Source organism: Rana temporaria, chromosome 13 (assembly GCF_905171775.1).
Source record: "Rana temporaria chromosome 13, aRanTem1.1, whole genome shotgun sequence".
In the NCBI taxonomy this organism is placed as follows: domain Eukaryota; kingdom Metazoa; phylum Chordata; class Amphibia; order Anura; family Ranidae; genus Rana; species Rana temporaria.
In genome coordinates, this window is record NC_053501.1 from 117,858,328 (window position 1) to 117,871,304 (window position 12,977).

The 12,977-nt window shown below is 50.5% G+C and overlaps 1 protein-coding gene across 6 annotated transcripts in view; it reads left to right on the forward strand.

Moving 5' to 3' along the window:
* The window catches only part of SEMA4A (semaphorin 4A), a 106,451-nt gene that overhangs the window by 46,957 nt on the left and 46,517 nt on the right, over window positions 1-12,977 (forward strand). Inside the window, exon 1 of one of the 6 annotated variants that reach the window (XM_040332961.1) lies at window positions 260-411. The exons of 4 other annotated variants lie outside the window; for them this stretch is intronic. The gene's annotated coding sequence lies outside the window, so the exon portion shown is untranslated. Of the gene's footprint in view, window positions 1-259; window positions 412-2,814; window positions 2,913-12,977 lie in introns of those variants that run through there. One more of the 6 variants, XM_040332960.1, reaches the window with a different exon arrangement.

Consider the following 12,977-nt stretch of genomic DNA (forward strand, 5'->3'; position numbering starts at 1 on the left):
TCTTTTTTTGAAGAAAGGTCCCCCATGTAGAGACGGATTGGGAGTTCCGGTGCGTCTCTTTGCTCGTTGGCGTGGCGTTTTTTTCTGTCGTCATCGGGTGTGCTGTTTGTCATCGTTCGGACTCTCCTGGGAGGGGCCTGAGGCAGTGAGGTCATGGCATGCAATCGATTGGAGTTGGAATGTTTAAAGGGGGCGGGGCGGGGCTGGTGGGTGTGTCCTCCCTTGTTTGATGTCTCTGGTTTACCTGCACAGCAGGGCGAGGCATTCCTGGAGCTGATTGGTTTCACTCTCGGACCTGCTGGATCTCTTCCTGTGTGTCAGACGTGTGTGGGTCATGAGTCAGGGGGACGCGGCGTAGAGTCGCCCCCACACGTTGTGGAGCTGAGCCAATCCTCGACCAGCCTGGTACAGGTAAGGACACTTTTGTCGTCGTCGTCTCTCCAATATCGAGTGTTTTAGGTGATCTGAGGACTAACTCACCAAACCGATTCTTCAACGTTCTGTTGACAAAATACGCGCGATATCTGGTCGTGGGAGATACAGAAAACGCACTTCGCGAGAAACTTGAAAGTCCGTTCCTACAACCGCACGTGGGATTTTTCGAAGGTTGCCTTAACTAAAAAGTCGCAAGAAATACGTCCCAAGGTCGCACATTGTATCTGTTCGGGGATTCGAGGGTCGGCCCCACACAGGACAATCGGGTGGCTTTCAACCACAATCCCCTCCCTGGATTACAGTGACCCCCAACGACCTGGAAATGTATGGAAACCACCTCTGACGCGTTACGAAAAAGCATTTTTACGATCGATCGCCGCCCAGGTGTGAAAACGAGGATCTTGTTTGTGGTTGAAAGCAGCAATGTTGCCGTGTGTGTGCGGGAAGTGTGTCAAGCCAGCTGGTCACATGTGGCAATTTGCAACCACTTTTGAGCCACCGGGAATTGCAAACACAAAGTAATTACGGGAAATTTAGTAATCTGTCACCCAAGGGTCCGATTGCCCCCCCCCCCCCCCAAGTGTCAGGGTGTCATTGTTCTGCATCTTCAAATGTCTTTGTTCTGGGACCCCCAAGTGTCAGGGTGTCATTGTTCTGGGACCCCCAAGTGTCAGGGTGTCATTGTTCTGGGACCCCCAAGTGTCAGGGTGTCATTGTTCTGGGACCCCCAAGTGTCAGGGTGTCATTGTTCTGGGACCCCCAAGTGTCAGGGTGTCATTGTTCTGGATCCCCCAAGTGTCAGGGTGTCATTGTTCTGGATCCCCCATGTGTCAGGGTGTCATTGTTCTGGACCCCCAAGTATCAGTGTGTCATTGTTCTGGATCCCCCAAGTGTCAGGGTGTCATTGTTCTGGGCCCCCAAGTGTCAGGGTGTCATTGTTCTGGATCCCCCAAGTGTCAGTGTGTCATTGTTCTGGTCCCCCAAGTGTCAGGGTGTCATTGTTCTGGGACCCCCAAGTGTCAGGGTGTCATTGTTCTGGATCCCCCAAGTGTCAGGGTGTCATTGTTCTGGGCCCCCAAGTGTCAGGGTGTCATTGTTCTGGATCCCCCAAGTGTCAGTGTGTCATTGTTCTGGGCCCCCAAGTGTCGGGGTGTCATTGTTCTGGGACCCCAAGTGTCAGGGTGTCATTGTTCTGGACCCCCCAAGGGTCAGGGTGTCATTGTTCTGGACCCCCCAAGTGTCAGGGTGTCATTGTTCTGGACCCCCAAGTGTCAGGGTGTCAGTGTTCTGGGGCCCCAAGTGTCAGGGTGTCATTGTTCTGGGACCCCCAAGTGTCGTTGTGTCATTGTTCTGGACCCCCAAGTGTCAGGGTGTCATTGTTCTGGATCCCCAAGTGTCGTTGTGTCATTGTTCTGGACCCCCAAGTGTCAGGGTGTCATTGTTCTGGGGCCCCCAAGTGTCAGTGTGTCATTGTTCTGGGACCCCCAAGTGTCAGGGTGTCATTGTTCTGGACCCCCAAGTGTCAGGGTGTCATTGTTCTGGGACCCCAAGTGTCAGGGTGTCATTGTTCTGGGGCCCCAAGTGTCAGGGTGTCATTGTTCTGCACCCCCAAGTGTCAGGGTGTCATTGTTCTGCACCCCCAAGTGTCAGGGTGTCATTGTTCTGCACCCCCCAAGTGTCAGGGTGTCATTGTTCTGCACCCCCAAGTGTCAGGGAGGATTGAGGGAAGAGATCCAAATCAATAGGAACTCCAAACTGAACATCAGAGATAAAAAGAAACAAAGTATCTCCTTCCCGAATCCATATCTGGTTGAGTAGAGGTTGTTGTTGTTGTTCTCTTTGTTGTTCTCTTTGTTCTTTTTGTTGACGTTGTTTGATCTTTTTGTTGCTCCTTTTTTTATGAAATAATTTTCAGGATGTTTTTATTAGAATTGTTGCAAAATGTGACCATCTGTTTAGAAACGGCAAAATATTACAAAAATGTCCGCCTGGCCCCGACATCTGCCAGATCCGACGGCTCATAAAACGAGAAAGAAACCTAAAATCCCCCTAAAAGAAATAAGGATTTGCTGTTGTCGGGTTCCGTTGTGTGTTGGAAGGCTTTTCAGCGATACGGTAAAAACGATGTTGGGGATTTATTCGTTGCAGCGTGAGAAACATAACAATGGGGGTTCTCGTGCCCGGTGGACTACAAGTACCAGAACCCCCATCATCTACATTTACAGGCAGTCGGGTTCTGGAGGAACTAATCCTCTCGGTGTGGGCTGCTGGGCAGTGCTGTGGTGCAGCGTGGGGTTTTTGGTGTACTGTCCCTTTAAGAAGTGGCAGGCAGTGCTTCAGGGGCTGAACTGTTAGAACTTGTTGAGGAGGATTGTGAACAAGTCTTCCTCATTCCTCCGAGTCACAAAGAGTGACAACAACCCAGCGCAGCAACAACGCCGCCGCACGGGGGGTCCTGAACCTGCGACCAGACACCGGTGAGTGACACCAGGAACTTCTAAGGTTGTTCTGCACCCCCAAGTGTCAGGGTGTCATAGTTCTGCACCCCCAAGTGTCAGGGTGTCATAGTTCTGGGGCCCCCAAGTGTCAGGGTGTCATTGTTCTGCACCCCCAAGTGTCAGGGTGTCATTGTTCTGGATACCCAAGTGTCAGGGTGTCATTGTTCTGGATACCCAAGTGTCAGGGTGTCATTGTTCTGGGGCCCCCAAGTGTCAGTGTGTCATTGTTCTGGGGCCCCCAAGTGTCAGGGTGTCATTGTTCTGGGACCCCCAAGTGTCAGGGTGTCATTGTTCTGCACCCCCAAGTGTCAGGGTGTCATTGTTCTGCACCCCCAAGTGTCAGGGTGTCATTGTTCTGCACCCCCAAGTGTCAGGGTGTCATTGTTCTGCACCCCCAAGTGTCAGGGTGTCATTGTTCTGCACCCCCAAGTGTCAGGGTGTCATTGTTCTGGGACCCCCAAGTGTCAGGGTGTCATTGTTCTGGACCCCCAAGTGTCAGGGTGTCATTGTTCTGGACCCCCAAGTGTCAGGGTGTCGTTGTTCTGGGACCCCCAAGTGTCAGGGTGACATTGTTCTGGGACCCCCAAGTGTCAGGGTGTCATTGTTCTGGGGGACCCAAGTGTCAGGGTGTCATTGTTCTGGATCCCCAAGTGTCAGGGTGTCATTGTTCTGGGACCCCCAAGTGTCAGTGTGTCATTGTTCTGGGACCCCAAGTGTCAGTGTGTCATTGTTCTGGGACCCCAAGTGTCAGTGTGTCATTGTTCTGGACCCCCAAGTGTCAGGGTGTCATTGTTCTGGGACCCCCAAGTGTCAGGGTGTCATTGTTCTGGGACCCCCAAGTGTCAGGGTGTCATTGTTCTGGGACCCCCAAGTGTCAGGGTGTCATTGTTCTGGGACCCCCAAGTGTCAGGGTGTCATTGTTCTGGGACCCCCAAGTGTCAGGGTGTCATTGTTCTGGGACCCCCAAGTGTCAGGGTGTCATTGTTCTGGACCCCCAAGTGTCAGGGTGTCATTGTTCTGGGTCCCCAAGTGTCAGGGTGTCATTGTTCTGGACCCCCAAGTGTCAGGGTGTCATTGTTCTGCACCCCCAAGTGTCAGGGTGTCATTGTTCTGGGACCCCCAAGTGTCAGGGTGTCATTGTTCTGGGACCCCCAAGTGTCAGGGTGTCATTGTTCTGGGAACCCCAAGTGTCAGGGTGTCATTGTTCTGGGACCCCCAAGTGTCAGGGTGTCATTGTTCTGGACCCCCAAGTGTTAGGGTGTCATTGTTCTGGACCCCCAAGTGTCAGGGTGTCATTGTTCTGGATCCCCAAGTGTCAGGGTGTCATTGTTCTGGGACCCCCAAGTGTCAGGGTGTCATTGTTCTGGACCCCCAAGTGTCAGGGTGTCGTTGTTCTGGGACCCCCAAGTGTCAGGGTGTCGTTGTTCTGCACCCCCAAGTGTCAGGGTGTCATTGTTCTGGATCCCCCAAGTGTCAGGGTGTCATTGTTCTGGGACCCCCAAGTGTCAGGGTGTCATTGTTCTGGATCCCCCAAGTGTCAGGGTGTCATTGTTCTGGGACCCCCAAGTGTCAGGGTGTCATTGTTCTGGGACCCCCAAGTGTCAGGGTGTCATTGTTCTGGGACCCCCAAGTGTCAGGGTGTCATTGTTCTGGATCCCCCAAGTGTCAGGGTGTCATTGTTCTGGGACCCCCAAGTGTCAGGGTGTCATTGTTCTGGATCCCCCAAGTGTCAGGGTGTCATTGTTCTGGGACCCCCAAGTGTCAGGGTGTCATTGTTCTGGGACCCCCAAGTGTCAGGGTGTCATTGTTCTGGATCCCCCAAGTGTCAGGGTGTCATTGTTCTGGGACCCCCAAGTGTCAGGGTGTCATTGTTCTGGGACCCCCAAGTGTCAGGGTGTCATTGTTCTGGGACCCCCAAGTGTCAGGGTGTCATTGTTCTGGATCCCCCAAGTGTCAGGGTGTCATTGTTCTGGGACCCCCAAGTGTCAGGGTGTCATTGTTCTGGGTGATGATGCTCTCGGTGGTCAGTAGACGGTTGGGTGTCTGCGGTTGGTCGGTTCTTCAGTCACCTTTTGCCACTCTTCTGCATTGTGTGTGATGGCCGTATTAATGAGGGGGGGGGTTCCGGTTTGTTTGAAGGTTTCTCATTCGGGGTTCACACGAAGCGCTGGCACGGGACATTTGTGTCCGTAAAGAAATTATTGAAAAATGTCCTTGGGGGACTTTGTATAAGAAAAGCCAATGTCCCCCGCCGTGTTTCCACTTCTCACACCGGTCCCTGCAATAGGCGGCGGGCACCGCGGCGTGCCTCTAGGACCCGTTCTATGAGGATTGTGAAACACGGAGAGCGATGCCAGATCAGGGGGCGGAGCTTCCTCCTTCATGTCCGATGGAAACAACAAACGCATTGTATCGTCCGACTGTCATTTCTTCTATGTGATCCCAACTGCCATTCCCCCGCAGAACATCGCACCCTCCCCTCCCCCCTCCTGACAGGTCTATATTGATATACAGTGCCTTGAAAAAGTATTCATACCCCTTGAAATTCCCCACATGTTACACCCAAAAATGTAAATGTATTTTATCGGGATTTTATGTGAGAGACACCATGTGTCACATAATTGTGAAGTGGAAGGAAAATGATACAAATAAATCTGTGAAAAGTGTGTGGGGGGAGGGGCATTTGTATGGAGCCCCCTTTACTCTGATAACTAAAATCTAGAGGAACCAATTGTCTTCAGAAGTCACCTAATTAGTAAATAGAGTCCACCTGTTCTGTGAAGCCCTCAGAGGTTTGTTAGAGAACCTTAGTGAACAAACAGCATCATGAAGGCCGAGGAACACACCAGACAGGTCAGGGATAAAGTTGTGGAGAAGTATAAAGCAGGGTTGGGTTATAAAAAAATCTCCCAAGCTTTGAAGATCTCACGGAGCTTCTGTTCAATCCATCATCGGAAAATGGAAAGAGTATGGCGCAACTGCAAACCTACCAAGACATGGCCGTCCACCTAAACTGACCGGGCCGGGCAAGGAGAGCATTCATCAGAGGAGCAGCCAAGAGGCCCATGGTAACTCTCTGGAGGAGCTGCACAGCTCAGGGGGAGAATCTGTCCACAGGACAACTATTAGTGGTCTCTCCACAAATCTTCCCTTTATGGAAGAGTGACAAGAAGAAAGACATTGGAGAAAGAAAGACATAAGAAGTCCTGTTTGCAGTTTGTGAGAAGCCATGTGGGGGAGGGGACACAGCAAACATGTGGGGGAGGGGACACAGCAAACATGTGGGGGAGGGGACACAGCAAACATGTGGAAGAAGGTGCTCTGGTCACATGACACCAACATTTTACTGTGTGTGGAGGAAAACTAACACTGTACATCACCCTGAACACACCATCCCAACTGTGAAACATGGTGGTGGTGGCAGAATCATGTGGTGGGGATGCTTTTCTTCAGCAAGGACAGGGAAGCTGGTCAGAGTTGATGGGAAGATGGATGGAGACAATTACGGGACAATCTTAGAAGAAAACCTGCAAAAGACTTGAGACCGGGGGGGGGGGGGTTCCCCTTTCAGCAGGACAACGACCCTAAAGTACAGCCAGAGCTACAATGGAATGGTTTAGATCAAAGTATATTCATGTGTTAGAATGGCCCAGTCACAGTCCAGACCTAAATCCCATTGAAAATCTGTGGCAAGACCTGAAAATTGCTGATCACAGACGCTCTCCATCCAATCTGACAGAGACAGAGATATTTTACAAAGAAGAAGAATGGGCAGAAATGTCCCTCTCTAGATGTGCAAAGCTGGTAGAGACACCCCCAAAAAGACTTGTAGAGAAAGGGGAGTGACTCTGGGGGGCGCCATACAAATGCCCCTCCCCCTCCCCCCACACTTTTCACAGATTTATTTGTATCATTTTCCTTCCACTTCACAATTATGTGACACTTTGTGTCTCTCACATAAAATCCCAATAAAATACATTTACGTTTTTTGGTTGTAACATGAGAAGATGTGGGGAATTCCGAGGGGTATGAATACTTTTTCGAGACACTGTCTATAGAGGGGTGTGAATACTTTTTCCAGGCGCTGTATATTCTGCAGATTGTCCCATCGCTGACCCCTCTGCAGAACGTCGCTCCCTCCCCCGATCTGTAACATTTCTGGAATGATTCTGGGTGGGGGGGGATCTGTAGTCTCATTGTCCTCTGATGAGGGTTGCGTGTTCCGTGTTGTGACGGTTGATTACATGGGATTGTAGAACACGCGTGACCCCGGCGGAGGATCTTCGGTTTGGGGTCGCCGCCTCCTCCTGCAGGGACTCCTCTTTGTTGGCCGGAGGGACCCGCGAGCGCGCGGCGGCCCCGGGGCTCCGATATGTGGATCTGCGGAACGCGTCGTCTTGCTGTAACTCGCAGGAAATCTCCACTTCCCGTCCCCGACGAATGTCACACTTCTCACCCGTGGGGGGAGGTGACAACCGGAGCGGGGGGGAGGGGCTGGGGGGCAGAGGCTCCTCCTCCTCCACACCTCCACATAACCACCATGATGAATAATTCACAGCGCCGCTCCTTTGTTTATAATAGTGTGGGGGATGGGATCCACTTTATGAATATTAGTATTGAGGATGTTTACAGAGCCTGGAAAAAGTATTCATACCCCCTCTATATACAGTGTCTGGGGAAAGTATTCATACCCCCTCTATATACAGTGTCTGGGGAAAGTATTCATACCCCTCTATATACAGTGTCTGGGGAAAGTATTCATACCCCCTCTATATACAGTGTCTGGGAAAAGTATTCATACCCCTCTATATACAGTGCCTGGAAAAAGTATTCATACCCCTCCATATACAGTGTCTGGGGAAAGTTTTCACACCCCTCTATATACAGTGTCTGGAAAAAGTATTTATACCCCTCTATATACAGTGTCTGGGGAAAGTATTCCTATCCCTCTATATACAGTGTCTGGGAAACGTATTCATATCCCTCTATATACAGTGCCTGGAAAAAGTATTCATACCCCTCTATATACAGTGTCTGGGGAAAATATTCATACCCCTCTATATACAGTGTCTAGGGAAAGTATTCATGCCTCTCTATATATATCTTCCCATCAACTCTGACCAGCTTCCCTGTCCCTGCTGAAAAAAAGCATCCCCACCACATGATGCTGCCACCACCATCTTTCACAGTGGGGATGGAGTGTTCAGGGTGATGTGCAGTGTTAGTTTTCCTCCACACACAGTAGAATTTTGGTGTCATGTGACCAGAGCCCCTCCCTCAAATATTTGCTATGTCCCCCCCCCACATGTTTGCTGTGTCCCCCCCCCACATGTTTGCTGTGTCCCCCCTCCCCCACATGTTTGCTGTGTCCCCTCCCCCACATGTTTGCTGTGTCCCCCTCCCCCACATGTTTGCTGTGTCCCCTCCCCCACATGGCTTCTCACAAACTGCAAACAGGACTTCTTATGTCTTTCTTCCTCCAATGTCTTTCTGCTTGTCACTCTTCCATAAAGGGCAGATTTGTGGAGAGACCACTAATAGTTGTCCTGTGGACAGATTCTCCCCCTGAGCTGTGCAGCTCCTCCAGAGTTACCATGGACCTCTTGGCTGCTTCTCTGGTGAATGCTCCCCTTGCCCGGCCCGGTCAGTTTAGGTGGACGGCCATGTCTTGGTAGGTTTGCGGTTGTGCCATACTCTTTCCATTTTCCGATGATGGATTGAACAGAAGCTCAGTGAGATCTTCAAAGCTTCAGAGATTTTTTTATACCCTAACCCTGCTTTATACTTCTCCACAACTTTATCCCTGACCTGTCTGGTGTGTTCCTCGGCCTTCATGATGCTGTTTGTTCACTAAGGTTCTCTAACAAACCTCTGAGGGCTTCACAGAACAGCTGTATTTATACTGAGATTATTTTATTGGGTGGAAATCGGGGAAAATGAGGCGAGGAATGTCCGATGAGCGATGTTTATATAAACGGCAGAATGTGAAGTATGAATATCTATAATGACCCCCCCCCTCCCCCGGTCACAGCTCATGTGACTCTTGTAATGTTGTCTTATTTGTCCGACTCGTTTATAAACCTGAAATGTCCTGAACCCGGATCACATGTGATGGCGCTGGGGGAGGGGCTGCTGTGTTTATATGGGGAGGGGGAGGGTGAATTTGTGTAAAAGGCACCGATGGCAGCTGACAGGTGATGTTTATGACCCATCAGGAGGACAAAACACAAACAACGCAGCTCTGTCTTCATTGTTACATTTGTATTTTTTATATGCAATTCCCTGTACAGCAGAGCTCAGACTGGAGGGGGGGAGAAGCGGCACAAGGAGCCAATCTGAACACGCTGATAGGAGAAGAGAGCAGAGTGGTCGGAGAGATGAGATCATCAGTCTGCTGCTTCTCCATTCACAGTTGTTGGGGTTGGGGGTCGGTATCTGTTCTTATTCTGTATGTATGGACTCTGCACAGTACTTCTTCTCCTGTCCTGTATGTCGGGTGTAATTCTCGGTATCTCTTCTTGCTCTGTATGTATGGACTCTGCACAGTACTACTTCTCTTGTCCTGTATGTCGGGTGTAATTCTCGGTATCTGTCCTTATTCTGCATGTATGGACTCTGCACAGTACTTCTTCTCCTGTCCTGTATGTCGGGTGTAATTCTCGGTATCTCCTCTTATTCTGTGTGTATGGACTCTGCACAGTACTACTTCTCCTGTCCTGTATGTCGGGTGTAATTCTCGGTATCTCCTCTTATTCTGTATGTATGGGCTCTGCACAGTACTACTTCTCCTGTCCTGTATGTCGGGTGTAATTCTCGGTATCTCCTCTTATTCTGTATGTATGGACTCTGCACAGTACTACTTCTCCTGTCCTGTAAGTCGGGTGTAATTCTCGGTATCTCCTCTTATTCTGTATGTATGGACTCTGCACAGTACCACTTCTCCTGTCCTGTATGTCGGGTGTAATTCTCGGTATCTCCTCTTATTCTGTATGTATGGACTCTGCACAGTACTACTTCTCTTGTCCTGTATGTCGGGTGTAATTCTCGGTATCTCCTCTTATTCTGTATGTATGGGCTCTGCACAGTACCACTTCTCTTGTCCTGTATGTCGGGTGTAATTCTCGGTATCTGTTCTTATTCTGTATGTATGGGCTCTGCACAGTACCACTTCTCTTGTCCTGTATGTCGGGTGTAATTCTCGGTATTTCTGTTCTTATTCTGTATGTATGGGCTCTGCACAGTACCACTTCTCTTGTCCTGTATGTCGGGTGTAATTCTCGGTATTTCTGTTCTTATTCTGTATGTATGGGCTCTGCACAGTACCACTTCTCTTGTCCTGTATGTCAGGTGTAGATCTCGGTATCTGTGGAGGATGTCGGGGGTGGGGATTATGACACATCCGTCTCTGGTTGTCCTCCACCTGCTGCTCCATTTACATGATTTGAATGGTAAATGTTGACATTCTCTGTGAAGCGGAACGTTGCTGTGAATAGAGGAGAGACTGGGGCCGGGTCTGCTAACCTGCGCTACGCCCATCCGTGAGTAATCAGATTTACGCTGGGGGGGGGGGGGGGCAATATCTGGTGAAGCTCTGCATAGTAACCAATCGACTTCCAGAAGTTCTTGATGTAGTAAAAAACAATTATTGGATGTGGTTGGGTGCATGAGGCAGTTTGGCATGGTTAGATGTGTGGGGTAATTATTGAATGTGGTTGAATATGTGGGGTAATTATTGGATGTGTCGGATGAGCAGCAAAATTATTAGATGCAGTTGGATGTGCGGGGTAATAATTGGATTGGTTGTGTGGGGTCATCATTGGGCATGGTTGGATGTGTGGGGTCATCATTGGGCATGGTTGGATGTGTGGGGTCATCATTGGGCATGGTTGGATGTGTGGGGTCATCATTGGGCATGGTTGGATGTGTGGGGTCATCATTGGGCATGGTTGGATGTGTGGGGTCATCATTGGGCATGGTTGGTTGTGTGGGGTCATCATTGGGCATGGTTGGTTGTGTGGGGTCATCATTGGGCATGGTTGGATGTGTAGGGTCATCATTGAGTACGGGAGGATGTGTGGGGTCATCATTGGGTACGGTTGGATGTGTGGGGTCATCATTGGGCATGGTCGGATGTGTGGGGTCATCATTGGGCATGGTTGGTTGTGTGGGGTCATCATTGGGCATGGTTGGATGTTTGGGGTCATCATTGGGCATGGTTGGATGTGTTGAGTCATCATTGGGCATGGTTGGTTGTGTGGGGTCATCATTGGGCATGGTTGGTTGTGTGGGGTCATCATTGGGCATGGTTGGATGTGTGGGGTCATCATTGGGTACGGTTGGATGTGTGGGGTCATCATTGGGTACGGTTGGATGTGTTGGGTCATCATTGGGCATGGTTGGATGTGTGGGGTCATCATTGGGCATGGTTGGTTGTGTGGGGTCATCATTGGGCATGGTTGGATGTGTGGGGTCATCATTGGGTACGGTTGGATGTGTGGGGTCATCATTGGGTACGGTTGGATGTGTTGGGTCATCATTGGGCATGGTTGGATGTGTGGGGTCATCATTGGGCATGGTTGGATGTGTGGGGTCATCATTAGGCATGGTTGGATGTGTGGGGTCATCATTAGGCATGGTTGGATGTGTGGGGTCATCATTGGGCATGGTTGGATGTGTGGGGTCATCATTGGGTACGGTTGGATGTGTGGGGTCATCATTGGGTACGGTTGGATGTGTTGGGTCATCATTGGGCATGGTTGGATGTGTGGGGTCATCATTGGGCATGGTTGGATGTGTGGGGTCATCATTAGGCATGGTTGGATGTGTGGGGTCATCATTAGGCATGGTTGGATGTGTTGGGTCATCATTGGGCATGGTTGGTTGTGTGGGGTCATTATTGGGTACGGTTGGATGTGTTGGGTCATCATTGGGCATGGTTGGATGTGTGGGGTCATCATTGGGCATGGTTGGATGTGTGGGGTCATCATTGGGCATGGTTGGATGTGTGGGGTCATCATTGGGCATGGTTGGTTGTGTGGGGTCATCATTGGGCATGGTTGGATGTGTGGGGTCATCATTGGGCATGGTTGGATGTGTGGGGTCATCATTGGGCATGGTTGGATGTGTGGGGTCATCATTGGGTACGGTTGGATGTGTGGGGTCATCATTGGGTACGGTTGGATGTGTGGGGTCATCATTGGGCATGGTCGGATGTGTGGGATCATCATTGGGCATGGTTGGTTGTGTGGGGTCATCATTGGGCATGGTTGGTTGTGTGGGGTCATCATTGGGCATGGTTGGATGTGTGGGGTCATCATTGGGTACGGTTGGATGTGTTGGGTCATCATTGGGCATGGTTGGATGTGTGGGGTCATCATTGGGCATGGTTGGATGTGTTGGGTCATCATTGGGCATGGTTGGTTGTGTGGGGTCATCATTAGGCATGGTTGGATGTGTGGGGTCATCATTGGGCATGGTTGGTTGTGTGGGGTCATCATTGGGCATGGTTGGATGTGTGGGGTCATCATTGGGCATGTGGGGTAATTATTGTACACAGTTGGTGGGGACAGTTGAGCGGAGATGACCGGTTAATGTTCAGAGACCGTGACTCGATGGGGGGGCTCCTCCATCAGCGGCTCTTCTCTCATTAATCCGGGTTAAGGGTCCGCGGAGACTCTCTACCGGTGAATATATTATTCCACAGCGCCTCGTTTCCTCGGCGGCGGCTCGGAATTTGCCGGAACGGCGCAGAACGTTTAGTAAACAATCAGTCGGCTGTAACTGCAGCAAACGGACGTTATTTTAAAGGGTCATTCCACTCAAAACGTTGATGTTTCGGTGTTTTTGGTGGATGCCGGAGAGTTGGGGCCGCTGCCGCCTATGAAAAGAAATTGGCAACGCTCCAGAAGCGGCATTGTATAGAAAAGACCTGAGATGATTCCAGCTGGTAACCCGACACCTACCACCTGTCCTCCTCCTCACCCCCACCTCGTCCGCCGTGCGTGCCGTCCTAAAACAACACAACAAGGGATTACTTCGCTAATC